The sequence below is a fragment of the Phyllostomus hastatus genome, unplaced genomic scaffold (genome assembly GCF_019186645.2).
Source record: "Phyllostomus hastatus isolate PE091 unplaced genomic scaffold, TTU_PhHast_1.1 phas_contig_2248, whole genome shotgun sequence".
NCBI lineage: Eukaryota > Metazoa > Chordata > Mammalia > Chiroptera > Phyllostomidae > Phyllostomus > Phyllostomus hastatus.
Window position 1 is genome coordinate 1 of NW_025333761.1, and position 20740 is coordinate 20740.

The 20740-nt window shown below is 40.1% G+C and overlaps 1 protein-coding gene across 2 annotated transcripts in view; it reads left to right on the forward strand.

Annotated features, from left to right (window-relative positions):
- The first annotated feature begins 175 nt into the window (after positions 1-175).
- Positions 176-20740, forward strand: part of LOC123817873 (apolipoprotein R-like) — a 44493-nt gene continuing 23928 nt past the window's right edge. For both annotated transcript variants that reach the window (XM_045837639.1, XM_045837641.1), the window contains exon 1: positions 176-291. The gene's annotated coding sequence lies outside the window, so the exon portion shown is untranslated. The remainder of the gene's footprint in view (positions 292-20740) is intronic.

Sequence of the window (20740 nt, forward strand, 5' to 3'; positions counted from 1 at the left end):
TACACTATTTCACGGGCACTGAGTATCTCATATACTGTATATCAGAGAAAACAGAGTTTGGATGCTCTGTTAAAGTGGCACATTTTATAACTCTGCTTTATAGCTCATGATTCATTATCTAATGATTTGGAAACTGTTATTCATGATGTCCTAAATTCCTACAGTTTTATTTTCTCAGTCTTTTCCAGATCCAGAACTGTTCTTTGAATTTGGGAATACAAAAACTCTGTGTCACTTGGCATACGGATCAGCCACTGGGCTTTTATTTTCAGCTCACATAATGGCCTGGAGGTAGGTGACCTAGGACTGCTAGGGTGATTGTGCTTCAGGAGATCACCCAAGGGTTTGGTCTTTTTCTGTCTTGGAGTTCATCCATCCCTGAGGCAACAGTTCTCAAATTAGGGTCTATGGACTGCCTGGGAATGCTTTGACTTTTTCATGGGATCTGTAAGATCAAACTATTTTCATAACACTAAGACACTATTTGCCTTTTTCCTGTGCTGTCATGTTGGATAAAAGTGCTGACGTATCAGCATGAATCAAGGCAGTAGCACTAAAGTGTACTAGTAGTGATACTTCTTTGCCACCATGCGCTCAGAGTAAACACACATGCACATGCACACACACAAAACCAGTGTCACTTAAAAATGTCTTCGTTGATGTAGCATAAATTTCTGATTCTTATGAAATATGAACTCCTGAGTACAAGCCCCTTCAGTGCTGTGAGTGATGAAATGGGGGTGCACACAGAGCACGTCTGCTGCACACGGCATTATTTGGCTATTTCAAGGAAAGGTACATATGTAATTTTTTGAGTGCCAAGCTGAGCGATCCCCTTTTGTTTTAGTAAAAATTATTTTTACTTAATAGAACAACTCACAGATAAACTATGCTTATTCAGATTTGAGTATTTTTTCTTTTCTGAGAACCCCTGGGTATAATTTATATATATAAATATATATATTTAAGGTATACAACAGGATGATTTGATATATGCAGAGAAGTGATTATTTCAGTCACACTAATTGGTATATCATTTCACATAGTTTATATTTTTGTGATGAGAGCATCTGATATTTACTCTCTTGGCATATTTCTAGCCTAGTACAGTTTAGATCTCTGTACTTATTCATCCTATATAACTACAACTTTCTACCCTTTGGCGGTCATCTTCCCATCTCCCCACCAACCCCTGGTAAACATTATTTTACTCTTTGCTTCTCTGTGTTTGACTTTTTAATTATCTTAGAGTCCACATATAAATCTGATCATATAATACTTTGTCTGGCTTATTTCACTTACCATAATGTCCTCCAGTTTATCCACGTTGTCACAATTGGCAGGACTTACTTTCTCATTTCTGAGTAATATTCCATTGTATATATAAATTATGTCTTATCCATTCATCTATAGATGGACACTTAGGTGGTTTCTGTGTCTGGGCTGTTGTGAACCATGCTGCAGTGCACATGGGATGCAGTTACCTCTTTGGGATCTGATTGCATTTCCTTTAGAGACACAGCCAGAAGTGGGATTGCTGGGTCGTGTTTGATTTTTTCAGGAACCTCCATACTGTTTCCTGTCACAGCTGCACCAGTTTCCATGCCCACCGACAGTGTACACCAGTTCTCTTTCCTCTAAATCAGGAATGTTAGCACTGATGCCATATTATTGCCAAACCCATAGTTCATATTCAAATTTATCACTTACCTGAAAAGTGTCCTTTGTACTTATTTTTCAAAATTATGATTCCTTATCCAATCCAGAATCATGCATTGCATCTAGTCATCATGTCTCTTTAATCTTATTTAGTCTGGAACAGTTTCTCTACTTTTTCTTTCCTGATCATGGTATTTTTGAAGAATTTAGGCCAGTGGTGTTGTAAAATGCCTCTTATATTGGGTTTGTCTGATGTTTCTTTATAATTAGATTTAGATTACACATTTTTAAAGGGAATACTGTAACCGGAAAAGACACCGGCATTTGGGCTGCCTGTCACTACCAAATCCAATAAGCAATGACAGTGATTGAATCTTTTATAGGCGTTTTATTCAGATGGCCGGTGATCCGAGAAGATGGCGGGTTTATACCCTAACAAACCATCTCCCCCTTTCTTTCCCAGCCAGATCTTTAATAAGGGGGTTGGGGAAGGGCAAACAAGGTGTCAGCAAAAGCCTTTGAAATTCAACAGTTGCCTCCAAGGGGGAAGGGTAGTTGCTTGCTTCTTCCTGGTATAGACATCTCCAGATGAGGTAATGGCCAGCCAGTGACCCAGGAGGTCAACTGCTGAATCCCAGGCACCAGGATGAGCCTTATCTGTAGTTACTGAAACAAAAACTTAACATACACATTACTTGCTAGATTTATGACTATTTACCTTAAGCTAAATTTTCTCAAGTCTTAAACCCCTATCAATACCACAGAATTACCTCCCTCTTAGTTCACTGCACCAGGAGAAACATGATGTCTGTCTGTCCCAGTATTGCTCATGTTAGCTTTGATCATCTGTCTAAGGCGGAGTCTGCCATATTTCTTTCCTGTAAAGTTCCTATTTTCCCTTTGTAATTAGTGAGTAATTTCTGGGGAGATCCTTTGAGTATCCTTACTATGTAAGTATCCTTTTCCTAATCAGATTTCACCTCTAGTTTTAATAAGCATTAATGATTTTCTAACGCCGTAATTTTTTTCTACATTTATTATTTGCCATTCCCTTCTGGGGTTTGTCTTCTGCCCCTATTTTATTTATTTATCCATGGTCAAGAACTGGCAAAGGTCTGGGACTATACCCTACTTCCAAACTAATAAGTTAGCCTCTTACTGTTTCTTAGATGCTGGCAGAGGTACAAGACTTTTGGGTCTGAGCCAAAGGATGTTATTATTCATGGCATGGCACACTGCCTGAGCTTCATTTGATTTGCATTGGTTTCTCATGTCCCAACCCACATCCCCTGGGCATGGTGCAGGTCGGCCTGGGTAGATTCTCAAATATGCAATGGGTTTGTTGCGCGTGGGTCACCGGCCAGCAGTGACCACGGAACGCTGTGGATGGCTCGCCGAAACACACGCGAGAAAAAACACCACATGCACAGAGACAGACTAGTTTCTGTGGGGAAGTAGGGACAGAATGGCCACCCCCCCTAGTGGGGAGCGCGCCGATTTACAGTCCATACCTGCTTTTATTGGGCTCATGCTACATAATAACTCAGGTAAAGTACAATACTCATTAGGGGAAGTAAGGAACTATAGGAAACAAAGAACTCTGCCCGTCTATTGAGTTGGGGGTCAAAGAGCTGTAAGACTGAGGAACAAACTAACTTCCTCCTAAGACCCTTCTCATTCAACTGAGAGCATTCTAAACAAAGAGGGTTTCACAGTAATTTACATGTTCTTTCTTAGGCCTGATCACCCCGGGAAATCCGCACTTCTCAGTACCGAGCTGTACTACCCTGTCATTGTTTCAGGCTTAGGTGGAGCACGGGAACTAAGGCCACCGAGAGATAAGGAGATTTTCTTCCAGACGCTGAGAACTCAGACTTTGTCAAAGCCGAGGAGTGAGGGTCCATCACCCCCTTTTGCTGCAGCCCCCCAAGTCCTTTTGGGGGGCCTCCCAAAGTGATCGTGCCTGGCTTAGGTCGTTCCCCCCGTGGGGAATCTTACCTGTCTTTGGCTAACCGACCAAGCTTTTGGGGGTTCAGTCATGAATAAAGCAGCAGAAGCAGCATTCCTGCCAGGGAGATAAGCTTTTGTCTCCTTGCTGGCTTACAGTTCCAAGGGCATTCCCTTAGCCTTAGCTAGGCGGGGGTTTCAGCTTCTGATACCAGTCAGGGCGGTTCCCAACATGGGTTGTGCTCTAGGGAAGGGGCACTGAGCTTTGGGTGTTCCCTACTTTTATAGAAGGTGGAAGCAAGCCTGTTCTTTGCCAGGGATTGGGAAGACGTGCCCTCATCCCTGAAGGCGGCCCCCTGCACACACAACCCTGAGCAAGGCTCAAGCAGAGAGTGGTCAGAGCCTGCCTGCCACATTGAACGAGAAGGCATAGGAACACTCAGGGTCCCTGGCTTATCACCTCTCCCAGCATGCATGCATGTGTATCAGCGTGTATTCATGGGTTTTTATTTTAGTTGGTGGGTTGTTATCCATTCCCATGATTATTTATTTGGCCACTGAGAACCCCTTCAAGATGGCTCCTGTGTCCTTTTGACATATCGCCATCATTCTTTGAGCATTTTCTTTCTAGCACAAGATGTTTCAGGCTGCATTAGTTTCCTACAGTGGCCATAGCAAGGAATTCCAGACTGATATTTTGTAATTCAAAACAAGAGAAATTTGCTCTCTCACAGTTCTGGAGGCTCGAGGTCTGAAATCAAGTTCTAGCAGACCCGTGCTTTCTCTGATGCCTCTAGGGAAGAATCCTCCTTTGCCTGGACCAGCTTCTGGTGGCCTCAGATATTCCTTAGCTTGTGGCAATGTTACCCCAGTCTCTGTCTTCACGTGACACTCTGCCCTGTCTCTCTGTATCCAAATCCCCTCTCCTTTCATGTAGACACCAGGCATTGGATTTGGGGCTCCCCTTAGACCTCATCTTAACTTTTCCCCTTCAGCTTCATTGAGATATGATTGACATATAACATTGTATAAGCTTAAGATACACAACATGTTGATTTGATTTGATATATTACATGTTGCAAAATAAGTATCACCATAGCTAATACCTCCATTAAGTGACATAATTACTATATGCTTTTTTGTGTTGAGAATATTTAAGGTGTACTCTCTTAGCAACTGTCAAGTATATAAAAAAGTTATTAACTATAACCACCATGCTGTCCAAGATTCCCCAGAACTTGTCTTATAACTGGAAGTTTGTGACCTTTGACTACTGTTTTTCCCTCTCCCTTTTTTTCCCAATGAAGTCTGAAATCTTTAACATCCTGAAACTTAGGTCTAAATCAAGAGAGCGGAGGGAGACTTTTTGCATTAGGTTCATTCTGTGTAATATTTGCTGTATTTATTAGAGATGAATTTCTCAGACTTTGTTCACGTTTGAGCTTTTTAGCTTGTAAGAGCTCAAAGTCCAGCTTGAGGACTGAAACACTGGACATTTGCTGTCTGTTCCTGCTGTACTCATACCTTGCAGGGCTGCAGGCATCCTCTGCCCTGGGGAACCATCCCCACACACACAGCATCTTGTCCCAAGGCCTTGGCTTTCTCTGCCCCAGGCAGGGAACTGGGCACATCTTCAGCTGGAGGTCACTGAGTATGTCAGGAACAGTGATACGATAACAGAGGGTTTTTTACAACAGTAAAGTCACTGCACTACAGGTAGTGTCTCTGACATTACAAAGAAATGCAGGTAATGTCATTTCTTTGTAACGTCAGAGAACTACTTAGCACAATGTAAGTTTTCCCACATGTCCCCTTAGATGGTGTGTGTTAATAGGCAGGGGGCAGAGAGAAGAAAGGACATTCATGATGAATTTGCTGTGCATGTGCACATGTGTGCTCATAGTCTGTCTACATGGAGGTATTCACATGTCTCATGACTGCCTCTTTAGAGGCTTTGTCACTCTTTAACAGCTGACACTAGTTCCTGCCTGTGATCATGCCTCCTCCCCTCTGAGTCACCATCTAGGCTCTGGAGAAGCAATTGCTGCTAATGCTTCAGAACCCTCTTGGTTATACCCTGACCCTCTAGAGTGGTTGCATAGCTGAAAACCTCTGAGCAACATGTCAGGGTTCCCAGTCAGTGGGACTTGCACTTGCATTCATGTTTTGTCTCCTTATGAGGAACAACCTTAACTTCAACAATTCTGTCACTCTGGGCCTGTTGGAAAGCAGAACTCAACTATCCTCCACTACCAGCTCCAGTACTTAGTACCCCCTTTCTCAACCACAAAACAGAAATATAAAACCTAAGGCAATGACTAGTACAACTTCTGACTTAAAATAATCAATTCTAGTTTATTTCCCACTTAAATTACTTTCGAGACATACTGATATAGCCTGAATGACTTTGGAAGAACTTTGAAATTCTACGATTAAAGTTCTGTCACACTGAGCAGTTAGATGTCTTTGAGGACTCAAAACAATGGGAAGCAGAACATGTCTCCACTCCTAGGCTAGGGGGAGACCTGAGAAGATGTGCTCTGACTTCTTTTCAGGCCCAAACAAACCTGTGCAAATGATAGTTCCAATGGAACTCTCCAGTGGATAGTTCAAATGGGTTGGCATCAAATGAGAAAAAACACAAAGAAATCTCAAAGAAGGCAAGTATGTGTGCAGGGGTGACTCTTAGGAGATCAAGCTACTTGAAAATGTTGCCTTTTATTTCCTTCTCATTGAAGATGCAGCCCCTTTGGACTCTTGATAGTTCCCCCACACAGAGAACCATCTCAGTTCCTACAGAATATTTAAGACGAAAAACATGGTCTCAGCCAACCCCACATTGTACAGATGAGAATTCAATTCTTTGACCTCTATGCATTTGGTTTAGTTCCCCCTCGATTTGTCAGATGCGCTCATGTTTGTGGCTCAACTGCTTATTTCAGAGATGGGACTCTTATCATTTCTTGGATCTCTACTAATCCTGTAATGCCATACTAAACTGCAAGAGACATGGCTATGATGAGTTAGAGCCAACTGACTCTCCTTTGCTTTCATTTCCTCCATGATATTGGAACAGTGGGGTGTACTTTTTCTCATCATCTCTACCAGAATTTCCATCTCGTGCAAGCCATCCCAAAACTTGAAATTCTTGGAAATAGAGTTCTGACTCATTGCATTTTTCTGGGCACAACTCTTTTCCTTTAATGTTTGTCCAGCAAAAATGGGATTGGAAGGAATCAGTTTCCTAGATCAGTAAGCAAGCATGAAGAGCAAAAATTTAATTTTCCATTAATTTTTCATTAATTTATGAGCTTCTTGATGGCAGACCTTCCCTTTCATCATCAGCAAACAAAACAGGGCTGCAGGAGGAGAAGGTGCAAGAGTGGGGCTGAAAACACAGAATCCCCAAGACACACACTAGGAGCCACAATGGTTCTGGTGGTGACAACAGTATCACCATCTTTAATACTTCTTTTTTCTGAAGGCCATAAAGGCAGGACTAAGACAAAGGGAATGCCTTCTGATCCTACTAGTACCTGTTATAACCTCTACAGCAGTGGTTCTCACCTGGGCATGGGGAAGCTACTATTTTGATGTACTGTGGGAAAGGGAAGTATGATTAGAACCAGGAACTGTGCATAACCCAGAGCTTTTCCCATGTTTAGGTGCTGCATTGACTACCTGGGCCAGTCCATAGAAGATTCCCATGCAAATGAGTGTCAGAGCAAAGAGTTCGTCACTACTCCTGAAAGCAACTCAACATCCCCCAAGTTCAAGACCCCATAAGCTTCATCAAGCCTTTACAAAGTTTGGTCCAATGCTGCAAACACCATCCAGAAGCAAATATAATTCACCCAGTGGTTTCCCTCCCTCCTAACAACATATGCAAATGTAGAAAAAGCCACTTACACTTTCAACATAGGATCACTTTTCCATTTTTATCAATTCAAGCTCTTTCTCCAGGTCCCTGTAAGAATTCACCAGCACTTTGTAGCAGATGATAGTTCCAAAGAAATAATATCTGCAAAGTGTCACTTTTGAACTGCAGCCTTCGAATCTTCTGCTCCAATTCCATGGTCAGACTCTCGAGTTCTGCTTTTTCCTTCTTCATAACTTGGGGCTCTCCTCCTCGCTGTGACAGCTTAGAGACAAGCTGTTCTTGGTCTTGGATTTGATGTTTTAATAGAGTGATCTTTTGCTCCCTCTTCCTCAGTTTGTGTTTGCCATCTTCTACTTTTTGAATGAGGCCATTCACAGAAGATTGCAAAGTAATGCAATGACTTCTGGCCTGGTCAAGGCCTTGGAGCAACTGACACTTCTCAAGCTGAAGATAAGCTATTTGACTGCTTAGACCCTGTTCTCTGGCCTTCCAGGTTCCCTGGTCATCACCCAAGGCAGGCTGTTTCTCCTTTAGCTCTTTCAGTTGTGCTTGAAGCTTCTCAACAATTTTGGATTCTTCTTTCAGCGCAATGTTTTCCTGCTATTTTATGCAACTGATTTTTCAAATGAAGATTTTAATATTTCTAATTCAGATACTTGCCCTGTTCTTCCTGTAAATCTTTTGTCAGATTTTTTCTTCTGACCTTATGTTGCCAAGATCCTTTTCCAGATCTCTAAGACTTGGGGCCATCTCCTCTGTTTTTGCTTTTAGCTTCTTTACCCATGCTTTGGTGTTCTCTGCCTCCTGAGTCACACGCTCCGGGGTTTTTGGACTTCTTTAGGTCTTTTTCAAGGTTCTCAACTCTATCCCTATGCGTATCTGACTGCCTCTTACTTTCATGCGGTTTTCCTAAGACTTGCATCTGCTTCTTTTCATCATCATCTATTTGGACTTTCAGCTTTTTGATGCTATTTCTCAGCCAGTGCACTCCCTGCATTGGGAAGCCCAGGCTGTGTTCCTGGATCTTCCTGGTTCCTGGGTCCTCACACAAGGCTGCCACCTCCTTCAACAGCTCTTTCAATTTTGTTTTAAGAGTTTCCACTGCAGCTTTAGATTCTTCTTGCATCTGCCTATTTTCATACTTCTTTGCTTCTAAGAGGTGTTTATGTGAAGAGAGTAACATGTCCAATTCAGACACTTTACCCTGTTTGTCTTGCAGCTGCTGGGTCAGATTTTCTTTTTTGGACCTGATCGCTATGAGGTCCAATTCTGAAGCTCTCAGGTGTTCCTTCACCAATTCTATTTGTGATTTTAGGGTCTCCACCTCTCCTTCAGAATACTCAGCGTGAAGAATCACCATCTCTTGGTTTTTTCCAGCCATCTGCAATTGGCTTTCAAGTTTCTCAACTTTATCCTGAAATGAATCATTCTTACTCTCACTTTCTTTCAATTTCTCCAAGACGTTCTTCTCATCAGCCTGCATGCTGACCCTCAGTGTCTTCATGTCATTTCTCAGCTGATGCTGCTCATCTTGCACTGAGCTCAGCCTCACAGAGACCTTGCCTTTCTCCATTCTTGCAGCCTCCAAGGCTTTAGTGACAGTCAGCTTTTCCTCTTCCAATTCATGTAACTTGTTCCACAGGCTTTTGGATTCCCTTACAAGCCAATCTCTCATTATTCAACTGTCCAAATGGGTTTTCAGTTCATTTTTTCCCAAAGACAGCACCTGGGAGTCCTTTTCCAAACTCTGCAGCTGCTCCTGGAAGTGAGCTTTCTCTTTTAGCATCTCTCTTACATCAGGGGACAAAGTCTTAAAGAGCTGTGTCTTTTCTTTCACCTCAGCTTCCACCATGTCAGTGTGATACAGACACTCTCCTTGCAGTTCTTTATTTTCTGTTGACGAAGTATCTAACTCTCCATGAAGCTGGTTTCTCTCACTTGTGACAACAGAGTTTTTCTAAAGACAGCTTAGGACTCCCTGTTTATTTTCATTGTCTTTTTCTAAAAGCAGCTTCTCTGTTTGAACTATTGCTAAGTCGGCTTCCACGGAATGGGCACGGTGCTCGATGTTGCCTTCCTCAGACTTGATCCTCTCCGGCTCATTTTGCACATGGAGAAATCTCTCTCTCCAACTTTCATTCATCTCAGTACATTGTTTTCAGTAACTTCAGGTGACAATTTAGCTGTGCCATTTTTAAACTAGAGTTCATGCCTGCTGAAATTTCACCTCTCTGGTGGAACTCTGGGTTATCACAAGAAAAGCATTCCAGTTTTCCCATTAAATCTCTTATCCTTTCTGAAGTTCCTCAACTGTTTTCCCCAATTCTCTGCATGTTTCAATCTTGGTAGTTAGTTATACTTCCTGTTGAGTTTTGAGTCTAACTCTTTCATTTCACTTAGCAAAATTTCAGCATTTTTGTCACGTTCCTCTATGGTGTGAAGTAATCTCAAATTCTCATTTGATGTCTCTTTTACCTGCAGTTGGAGATTCTGAATGGTTACCTGAGTCTCTAGAAAGTCCGTAGGTACCAAAGCATTTACCAGACCATAAAGTGACGATTCAGAAATGCACCCTGCTAAGTCCTGGGCTTTGTCTTTCACTAGGAAATCAGAACTGGTTTCTGGAGACTGCTCCTGAGAACCTTCTTGCACCAGCATGACGGCTGCAGTCTTGGTGACTTTCTCCATCTCTGGGCTGAGGTCCTGCTGCACATTTCTGTCACAGATCAGACAAAGATCCTGCTTGGGTGCTCTGTCTCTGCTTTCTTAAGCACATTCTTCTGACCTGTTTGTGTCACAGCTGTTGATTCTGCCCTGGAGAACCTGTGGTTGTAATATATAATGAGAATGCATTTTATTTTTCAGGATAATCAGAAAAGATTCAATAGGCTTAATTATTGCTTTGTAGACACTGGCTTCTTGCCTCTGCTAAGCACATCTCTTCAAATGACATATTTCCTACCATATTCTCCCCTCTCCATCCCAATGTGAATACAGTTAAACAGACATTCAGGAGGTATCCTGTCTGGGCAAGGCACTGGCAAAGGTGTTTGTCATGAAGATAAACCCTATAGTTGTGTGATCGTCCACACTGGCACACAATTAAATTTCAAGTTTTCTCTCTAGGAATAGTTCAGGTAGTCTAAATATAAATTTTCCTTTTCTATTATCACATGAGGCTAACCAATTCCACATAGCTTGCTCAGCTTCCATCTTTAGCATTTTTGATATTCTTCAATAGGGGAAGGTGGTGAGGTGTCACGACCAGATTGTCAGCCCAAGGACTTTAGCCTGCACTTACTATCTGGTTTCTGAGAGAAACCATATGTCTGGACATCACCTTCCTGTCATCTGTCAAACAGGGATCAGCTGCTGTGACGACTCCTGCTGCCCCCTCACCACTTGCCATTGGCATTATACAATGGCAGATAGAGGGAATGAAGTGAGACTCCTCAACTCTACAGCATTAGCAGTTTAGCTGGTAGACTATGAGGACAAAGTCATAAGTAACTAAGCAATTTCACATTCAATAAAGAAAGAAATGTCTTTTTAAACAACTGGTATCAAATCACAGATTTGTATCAAGGTAAATAGTTAGAAAATGATTTGGTAATCTGTAATAAGCTCTTATATTTGTTTCAGGACTAGAACTCTGTAACATAAAAAATAGCCAGAAAAGGCTAGAGATGTTAACATTCACATCACATTCCCATTCCTAAACTCTGAGGGAATATGTAAGTGTACTTTCTTAACTCACAAAGAATGAAAACATACAACATAGACATCCTGAATACAACTCTTCTGACTCTGCAGTATAATTTTGTCCAGGAGACTTTAAAACACATCTTACATAATGTCCCATATTAGAGTGTTTAAATGTAATCATGGTAGAAGTTCAGCTCCCCCAAAAGGTTTACTCATATGCCTAAAGTTCTTTTTTTTTAAATTAAGAATTATTTTATTACATATCCATAATATCATCTACCTTTTGAATAGATTTATTATTTAATGTTTGCAATATGTTTTGAATTTGTGATTAAGCCATATTTATTTATTTATTTTTACTTTTTTTTAATCCATGTTCGAATACAGTTGTCTCCATTTTCCCATCACCATTTTCCTCTGCCCTACCCATGCCCACCACCCACCCTCAGTCTCACCCCCTCTTGGCTCCATGCATGGGTCTTTCATACATGTTCATTTAAAGTTCTGGTTTGTATTTTTTACAAATCTTTACTATATATTTTTTATGTCCTAAACATTACTCTACATTTGAGTTATTTATACACAAATGTCCTGTAAAAAGCAGGAGAAACAAATTTCCTTTTTTTCTATTTATTTTTATTTTTATTTTTATTGTTCAAGTACAGCTTTCTGTCTTTTACTCCTATCCAACCCACCCCGCCCCAGTACTCCCCACCTCCCTCCCATTTGCACTCCCCAACTAATTTTTGTCCTTGTGTCTTTTATATTTGTTCTTGTAAACCCTTCCCCTTTTCCCCGGAAAACCTCTCTGCTCTCCCTTCTGGTCACCGTGAGCCTGTTCTCTATTTCAGTGTCTTTGGTTATATTTTGCCTGTTCGTTTGTTTTGGTGTTTAGGTTCCTGTTAAAGGTGAGATCATCTAGTATTTGTCTTTCACTGCCTGGCTGATTTCACTTAGCATAATGCTTTCCAGTTCCCTCCATGCTGTCGCAAATGGTAGGAACTCCTCCTTTCCTTCTGCTGCATGGAATTTCATTGTGTAAATGTACCATTGTTTTTTGATGTCCCTTGCTCTAGGGGACGGATCAGTAAAAATGTTGCTGCATGGCATGCCTGAGATTTTCCTGCCTATGTTCTCTAGGACTTTAATGGTGCCATGGCTTATATTTAAATCTTTTATCCACCTTGAATTTATTTTTGTGTATGGTGTAAGTTGGTGCTCAAGTTTCATTTTTTTGCATGTAGCTGTCCCATTCTCCCAACACCATTTGTTGAAGAGATTATTGTTACTCCATTTTCTGTTGCTGCCCCCTTTGTTGAATATTAATTGACTGAAGACACTTGGGTTTCTTTCTGGGCTCTCTGTTCTGTTCCATTGGTCCATGTGCCTGTTTTTATGCCATTACCAGGCTGTTTTGATTACAGTGGCCTTGTCATACAGTTTGGTATCAGGTGTTGTGGTCCCTTCCACTTTTCTCTTCTTTCTCAAACTTGCAGCAGCTATTTGGGGTCGTTTATGGTTCCATATAAGTATGCCATTGCAACGTTAATAGGTATCGCATTGAATGTGTAAATTGCTTTGGGGAGTATGGACATTTTGATGATGTTAATTCTTCCGATCCATGAACACGGTATATGTTTCCATTTGTTTGTGTCTTCTCTGATTTCTTTCTTCAGTGTTGTGTAGTTTTTTTGCATACAGGTCTTTTACCTCCTTGGTTAGGTTTATTCCTAGGTATTTTATTTTTCTTTTTGCTATATCAAATGGGATTTTTTTTCTTGATTTATGCTTCTGCTGTTTCATTGTTGGTATACAAAAATGCCTTTGGTTTCTAGATATTGACTTTGTATCCTGCTGTTTTGCCAAATTCATTTATTAGGTCAAGCAGTTTTTGGGTGGAGTCTATAGGATTTTCTATGTACACTATCATGTCATTTGCAAACAATGACATTTTAGGAGAAATGAATTTTCTTGTTATCACAGAAAAACTTGGGGACGAAAATCCTCTTCTACAATTGTGAATATTATTGCATGAAGGTTGAAAAAAGGGCATCATATATAATTCCTTTATTTCAAGGAAGGAAGAACAGAAATACAACCAATGCATAGGAATTTTATTTTTTCAGTGTAAGAAAAATACACCAGCTCTATGTCAAGTGGATTTTTCTCTACCGCTGTTATAGCCTATATGAAAGCACTTTCTCAACTGCACACTGCTGTAAGGCCTATAATTAACTTACTTTTGCCTGCAAGTCTTTCACCTCTGCCTCTAATATTTTCTGTTCTTCAACTTCTGTATTATATTTTTCTTTTTGATTTTCATATTTGGAAACTAAACAAAGACAAGGAGATACAGATTTACTTTGATTATTTACTTTGTCAACTCACAGATCATCATTAAATAGGTAGTTCAGAAATGAGTATCTTAGTACAGAAGAAAGAACGTTTCAGTTAGGGCAACAGATATTGGTCAAATTCTTCAAAGATCAAAATCCATGGAAACACAGGTGTTTTGAATGTTTAGAAATGAAATTCTTTTTGAAACACACCACAGAAGGATAAAGCCAGAAGTGTAGGCTGGCCAATAAGTCTGCTTCTTTGAATGAGTTACAGCAGAAATTCAGAAAAGGCTGGCAAGAGTAAAGACACCGAAGTCATGAAGGTCCCTGAAAATGGTTACAGGAAAGTTTCATGGTGGGATGCCTTTTCCTAAGACATGACCTACATTTTCCCAGCTTCCCTAGAACTGGTCCAAACAACTTGGTGGAATATCTAAATTTAAGTAAAAAAAAATTCAGTGAAAACTATCGTCTTACTAACCTGACGGCTCAATGGAGTTCAACAGATGTACTGATGTACAGGTTACAGCAAGTGGTTGCATTTTTTGAATGCCGAGATTACAAATTGAATTCAGAGCCCAATTAATTTATTTCTTTGGCACAACTGAAATCTCACTAGAAGAACTGTGGGTATGCAGGGGAAAACTTAACGCTATAATACTGACTTGGAGTTATTGGAGTGGTAAACAGTTTTGGTGGTGTGTAATGCACTCCCAGAGACATCTGCAGGCTGAGCAGCTTTCTGACTTCTTTCAAGTTCAGATTTATAGCTGTTAGAAAAGGTCACGAGAGGATGCCAAATCAAAGCAAAAGTGACAGAATAGCAACACCATACTGTTCCCAGAGAGGCATAAGCTTACAAAACTCACCATGTCAGAACTTTTACCGCTTCATTTACCCAATACACATGTGACAAACATAAGCTCAGTGACCTGTCTTTAAGGGACTTAGACTAATTAGGAAAACAGAAATAAACCAATAATTACAGTGTCATGAAGGCTATAATGAACACCTATAATAGCCACACAGAGTGCAAGAAAGAGTTGGGAGGTTGGGGATATATTCCAAGTCAATTTTATATTCTAAGCCAAAGAGAGAGACAGGGATATAAAAGAACCCAGAACTTCAGAAACATAGGAAAAATCTGTAATCCCTGAAGCATGAGTTAAAAAATCACAAAACTAGATGGCATTACTTAAGTTATAAAGTCATAACAAAGCACAGACTTGATCTCTTTACCACATATTTTATGACATTTTATGCATGTATGTGTGTGTGTGCAGGTAACAGTTTTAAAACACATATAAAAATCAAGTTAACAAAGCACATAAAGATATGGCTCAATACAAAGAAATAGGTAAAGTAAGCTATATATTGCATATATGTACAGAATATCCCTAACACTTAAGTTCTGAACACCTTTCGGAATCAAGCAACCTAGGAAAATATTCAATTCTTGCAAGCTTTTAGTGTCTGACTTTAGCTTAACGCAGAAATATAATGAACACCCTGTTAGAATGGCTAACGTGTACCATTCCCTTTGCCATGGATGCAGTCCTCAAAGGAGAGAGTGAAGACAGTGCCTGAGTGTCCCAACTACCAGTCTGGATGAATGTTTCTTCTTTAACTTCTTTGTCGTCAGACTTCTGTCCGATTTTCAGACTACAGTCCGATTTTCTGGCAGTTCTGGGTGTGTTTTCTTTTTAAATTTGTTGTTGTCCTTCCTTTGGTTGTACAAGGAGGCAAGGTGTATCTACCTATGCCTCCATCTTGGACAGAAGTTTTGCAGATGAATTCTGAGAAGCCTTGCAAAATTGATGTTTCTTTTCTCTCTTCAAAATTCACCTCTTAGCCCCCCTTTCCCCTATTATTTCATTAAAAGATAAAAGTAGGTTAATTTTAGATATTAAATAAAACTATATACTGCCATTATTTGCTTTATAAACAATTATTTCTGTTTCTGTTACGCAGAAGAAAACAAACCACTACCACTGAAAAAGCACTGAAATAAGCTGTTTTCTACTACATTTAACTACATGAGGTTGCCATATTCAACAGTTTTAGATCAACCTTTGAAGTGGTTGAACCAAAATTGGTGGAGATGTTCCTGAAACATAATCAGTGGCTATTGATGGAGAAAAGAAGCTCCTGCCTTGCACTGCAAGGTTATCAGTGGGAATTTCAAAACTCTACTCAACAGTTTTGGGGGTCTCATTTTTATACTCTTTAACAGTTTTTAAACTAAAGAAAACTACACACTAAATAGTTGTTACAGTCTAAAGTTTATATAGCTTATAAACTTTCAGGAACATCTATATCCACATTAGAAAATGCAAATATTTCAAACTGAGTGTGATACAGGGGCCTCCTAACCCCATCAGGATGGTGACAATGGATGACAATGGATAACAATGATGCTAGTAATGCTGACATTTAACAGTTGCTCTGTGCCATGGACAACCTTGTACAGTGTAAATCTCACAAAGTACTGCTACCAAATGGCACTTTGCAATGAAATATAGGAATGTATGCAAAAGTGTCCTGTCCTAAAAAGTTAAAAAGACAAGCATTTCTAAGTTATGAAAACCAGTATTTCTAAAACCAGCAGCCAAAATGTGCTTTGCAAAGAAATGAATATTTCAGCATATTGAGGTGAGCTTCCTACTTCCCTCACACCTATTTTTCAAAATGAATGACTATCATTCACTCATTCAACAAATATTTGAGGGCCTACAATTGCCAGCTGCTGAGGGTACAGTGACGAACAAGATAGACGAGGCCCCTGTTCTCATTGAATGAGGCAGGGCAGACAATTAAAAGAAAACCAAAAACTCAATGAGATAGAAGTTTATTCCTAACAAAGAATTCACAGATAGCGACCTTCCTACATGGACAGGAGACAAAAGAAGAAGATCTCTGAGCTTAAGAAAGCATCAACTAAATGCAATTTGGAATCCTAGGTCAGATCCTGGAACAGAAAAAAGGCATTACTGGAAATACTATTCAAATCCTCATTCACTCTCTAGTTATCAGCACTGAATCAATGTTGATTTCTCCTTTGGTCATTCTCTTTCGGTTGTATAAATGTTCACAGTTGTTTCTGTAAGTCTACAGTCATTTGCAGTATCCTTTTTCAAATTTATGGGTGTGCATTTGCAGACTCCACAATGCAACAATTTCCTAAAGTACTTTTTGCTTTTAGCTTCTATCATTCCCATTATTTGGACAAAACTCATCTCTTAGGACAAGAAGATGCTATTCATGACCTAGCAGTGTTTAGGTCCCACGAAATGTATTTTGATAATGCCTCTAGTATTTTGTAAGTGGAAAAGTAGTAATAAGCACTTTTTTATTGCTTCAGTAGGACACTGAAATTGGCAAATTCACTAAGGAATGCTTAAGCTCCCTCTCAGATGCAAATCTTAGGAGGAACCTCTTCTTGACTTTGCTTCTCTCCCTCCTTTTCCAGCTCAGATGCCACCACCCAGGACTTTCATCACTCTCTTCCCAATATCCTCAATCATGCCATGTCTTCTGTCCCATTACCCTGGCCAAAAACAATCCTAAATGAATCCTCCTGTCCATCTTCTCAGCATTCATATCCCAAATGCTAAAGAAAAAAAAATCATACAGCTCTATAGATGGGTCCCACTAGAAATTCTTTCCTGGTCTCCAACGACAACTAGGTGGAGGACAGTTTTGGTATTATTTACTATTGTATCACACAGTAGCACAGTGCTGGCTCATGAAACTTAATAAACATAGACAGAATGAATGAATGAAGTGAGTAACCATTTAATGAATTTTATGGCACTGAGTTATGCACTGGTAGGACTCAAGCAAGTAAGAATCAGTTTTCCTTAGGCCATTGTTTTCTCTATTGGAAAAAAATATCACAATGTATAATAGTTACATCATTAAGGGAAAAAATAAATGCATCTGATGAATACACACACCGATATTTGTATAAACACCACTCAAAAATTACCTCTTAAATTTCCAATCCAATTACTCTATTTGTTTTTTGGTTGAACTCAGTTTTTTTTTCTTGGAAATTCACTTGTGACTCCTTGACTTGAAGTTCATGTGGAATCTTCTGCATAGCCTTCTCCAGGTTTTCACATATTTCCATCAAACTTTGATTCTCCCTCTTAAGGTTTGTGGTCTTGTTTTTTTCATTCTTGGCCTAGTGGGGGTTGTTTGAAAGGAAAGAATTCTCTTACTTCATGAATTTACCAGGTATTCTTTATAAAACTGAGCTTAACATGGACAACCCATTTTCCGAGAGAGGTCTATAATCACTCAGATATCAATACCTGCTGAATGCACATATTACTAGGACCACACTTTAAAGTCTCTAGAGAGAAAAGTTCTATGAAGTCATGCATTGTTTATCTTCACTATACATACCCATCCTAGAAAAAGAGGCTTTAGTATGTTTCAAGAATTAAGAAATAAATACAAATGAAAATAAGCCCTGTAAATCTCTCTTAGCAGCTCATTTTCAAGTTGGGCTGCTAAAGCCAGTGAGTATAAGGAACTGGAAAATCTTCCCACCCCAAAGACCTTGTAGAAGCAGTGACTGTATCACTACTTTGCTGGTTCATGAAGAAGTAAGAAAGAAACATTGTTGAAGTTTTCCTTTACTAGTCCTGAAAGATGAGGTCTAAGAATATCAAATGAAGTCTACTCTCAAAAAGTGACAGCCCTTTAGACAACAAAGTGTTCTATATTGTCCCCCTTCTATACTAGCAAGTAAACAGAAAGGAGGACAAAGGATGAAGAAAGCGAGGTAGTTAAAATGTCTCAAAAGAGACCCTGACTGGTGTGACTCAGTTGGTTGGGCATTGTCCTGCAAAGCAAATGATCTCTGGTTTGATTCCTGGTCAGGGTACTTGCCTGGGTTGTGGCTTCGGTCTCCGGTCTAGGTGCATACAGGAGACAAACCAATCTATGTTTATCTCTCAAAACAATGTTTTTCTCCCTCTCTTTCATTGTCCCTTCTCATGTCTCTAAAAATAAGTAAATAAAACCTTAAAAAAAAAGAATCCCCAAAGGACACAGATCTCTACCACCTAAGGATAGCAAAAGCATTTTTTCCTTAATTGAACAGGCCAAGGTGAAACAATTCATGCAAAGAATCCTTGGACGGTTGTGAACCCCTTGATTTTCAGGGCTACTTTCTGTGTTTGCTTTTGCAGTTTGGCCTCCAGAGTTTCCAGTTGAATCTGCCTTTGCTGCCTTTCTTTCTTCAGCTTGTCCAGCTGTCCTACAAGCTCTGAAGAGCTCTGGTGGGCAGGCCTTCTTTCCAGTCTCCCACTGCCCAGCTCATTTGCTCTCTTCTATTTGTCATTCAACACAGTTGTGAATAAACTGAAAAGAACAACCAGACTGTTAGTCTTAACTAGAGTGCAAGGACACTGAAAAGTCTCAGAGACTAATGTGTCTACAGAACCATTTCTAACATCAAGTTTGAAAACTCCTTATTTCAAAACACAATGAAGCATGTAAAACATCTGTCTTCCCATCCTCTGAAAGGTGACTGCCAATAACACTGATGGGGAAGTATGTCATATGCTAGTTCGGCACACCCTTGCTTTCTGTTTGTCTTAGTTCCCATTTTTGACTTCTTAGAGGGCTGCCTGATCTGTACTGATCAGTTTGTTTCCATTACATAAAATAAGACTATTTGGCCACAAGGTTTTGGGTGAAATAGTTCCAATGAACAGATAAAATACACAAGCTATTTTGTAAATACTCTCCTTTCCCTTCTTCATGTCCTTAATTCCCACTGCGTCTTTGTCCCTCTTCCTCTTGGGTACTCATAACCTGGTCACATCTCCTGGTCATAGTCTCTCCTGACAAAAGAACCCCCTCTACTTCCAGCAGTTCTCATTTGTTGAATTAATGCATGTAGAAACAAAGCTATCACTAATTATTGGTACTGAAATCACTACAAAATTCAGTAAAGTCTTGCTCCACACAGCCCTTGACCAGGAAACAGACACATAGCCTCTGTGATTCAAATCCCAGCTCAGTCACTTACAAGATCTGTGACCTTGGGCATGCTATTCACCTGCTCTGTGCCTTGGTTTCCTCATTTTCACAATGGGGCATCATTATGGTGGCAACTTCCTAAAGCCTCAGAACACTTTTCCATTTCTCTCTTTCAGCCCATGGTACCAAGGGGCTAGTGATGTGCTTCCTTCTCAGTCACATCTTCGAACTTTTAAATCAGTTGGGAGAAAAAGCAAGACAACTATTTATTCATTAGCCTTTCACACTTAAATGTAAAAAGAACACTCATTTTCCAGTTATCTTGGCAATGGGGTGAGAATGAAGTCCCTAAATAAAGTCCAAAGCCACTTTAGTGGTTTGTTTGAATCACTGTTTTTTTAAGATTTTATATATTTTATTTTTTAGACAGAGGGGAAGCAAGGGAGAAAGAGAGGGAGAGGAACATGAATGTGTGGTTGTCTCTCACATGCCCCCCAACTGGGGACCTGGCCTGCAACCCAGGCATGTGCCCTGACTGGGAATCCAACCAGAGACCCTTTGATTCTCAGACCAGCACTCAATCCACTGAGCTATACCAGCCAAGGCTGAATCACCTTTTCAATGAAATTTGTTATCAGAACCACTACTAAATAAATAGTAGATGAAAGTAGAAAGAATGATAACAAGGATTTTCAGTGATTAAGAAACAGAAGCAAAGGTCTAGGAAAACTATTTATCAAGCTTTGGCAGCTGTGTTTTCTCTGCCAGTTTCTTCCCCTCCCCCCCCCCCGCACCCCACTCTGTCAGTTCTTTGAATACAGCATCTTAAACTCCACTCCCATTTGCCCCCCAAAACTCCTGAAGGGTGTCTCAAGCCTCTTGGCCAACAGGAGGCAATTTGCACTGTCTGAATAGGCTGTTCTGTCCATTCCCATCTACCTGTAGCTTTCTCATTCAGGGATAACTGTTCGTACCCCAGAGGCATGCACTGTAATTGACTTCAAGAATTCTGCCAATCACTGAAATTATTACTTCAAGATGCTTTGGGCAACAAAGTAGGGAAAGGAGCAATTTGGACAGATGACAGAGATGACCTTATGAAATTGGCATGAAAGACTGAAAAGTTGGATGCTTTTCCATTTCAGGATCTAACCTACAGCTATAAAGAAGTGTTTAACGCAATTACTAGACCCAATCTAATTTTGATTAGAAC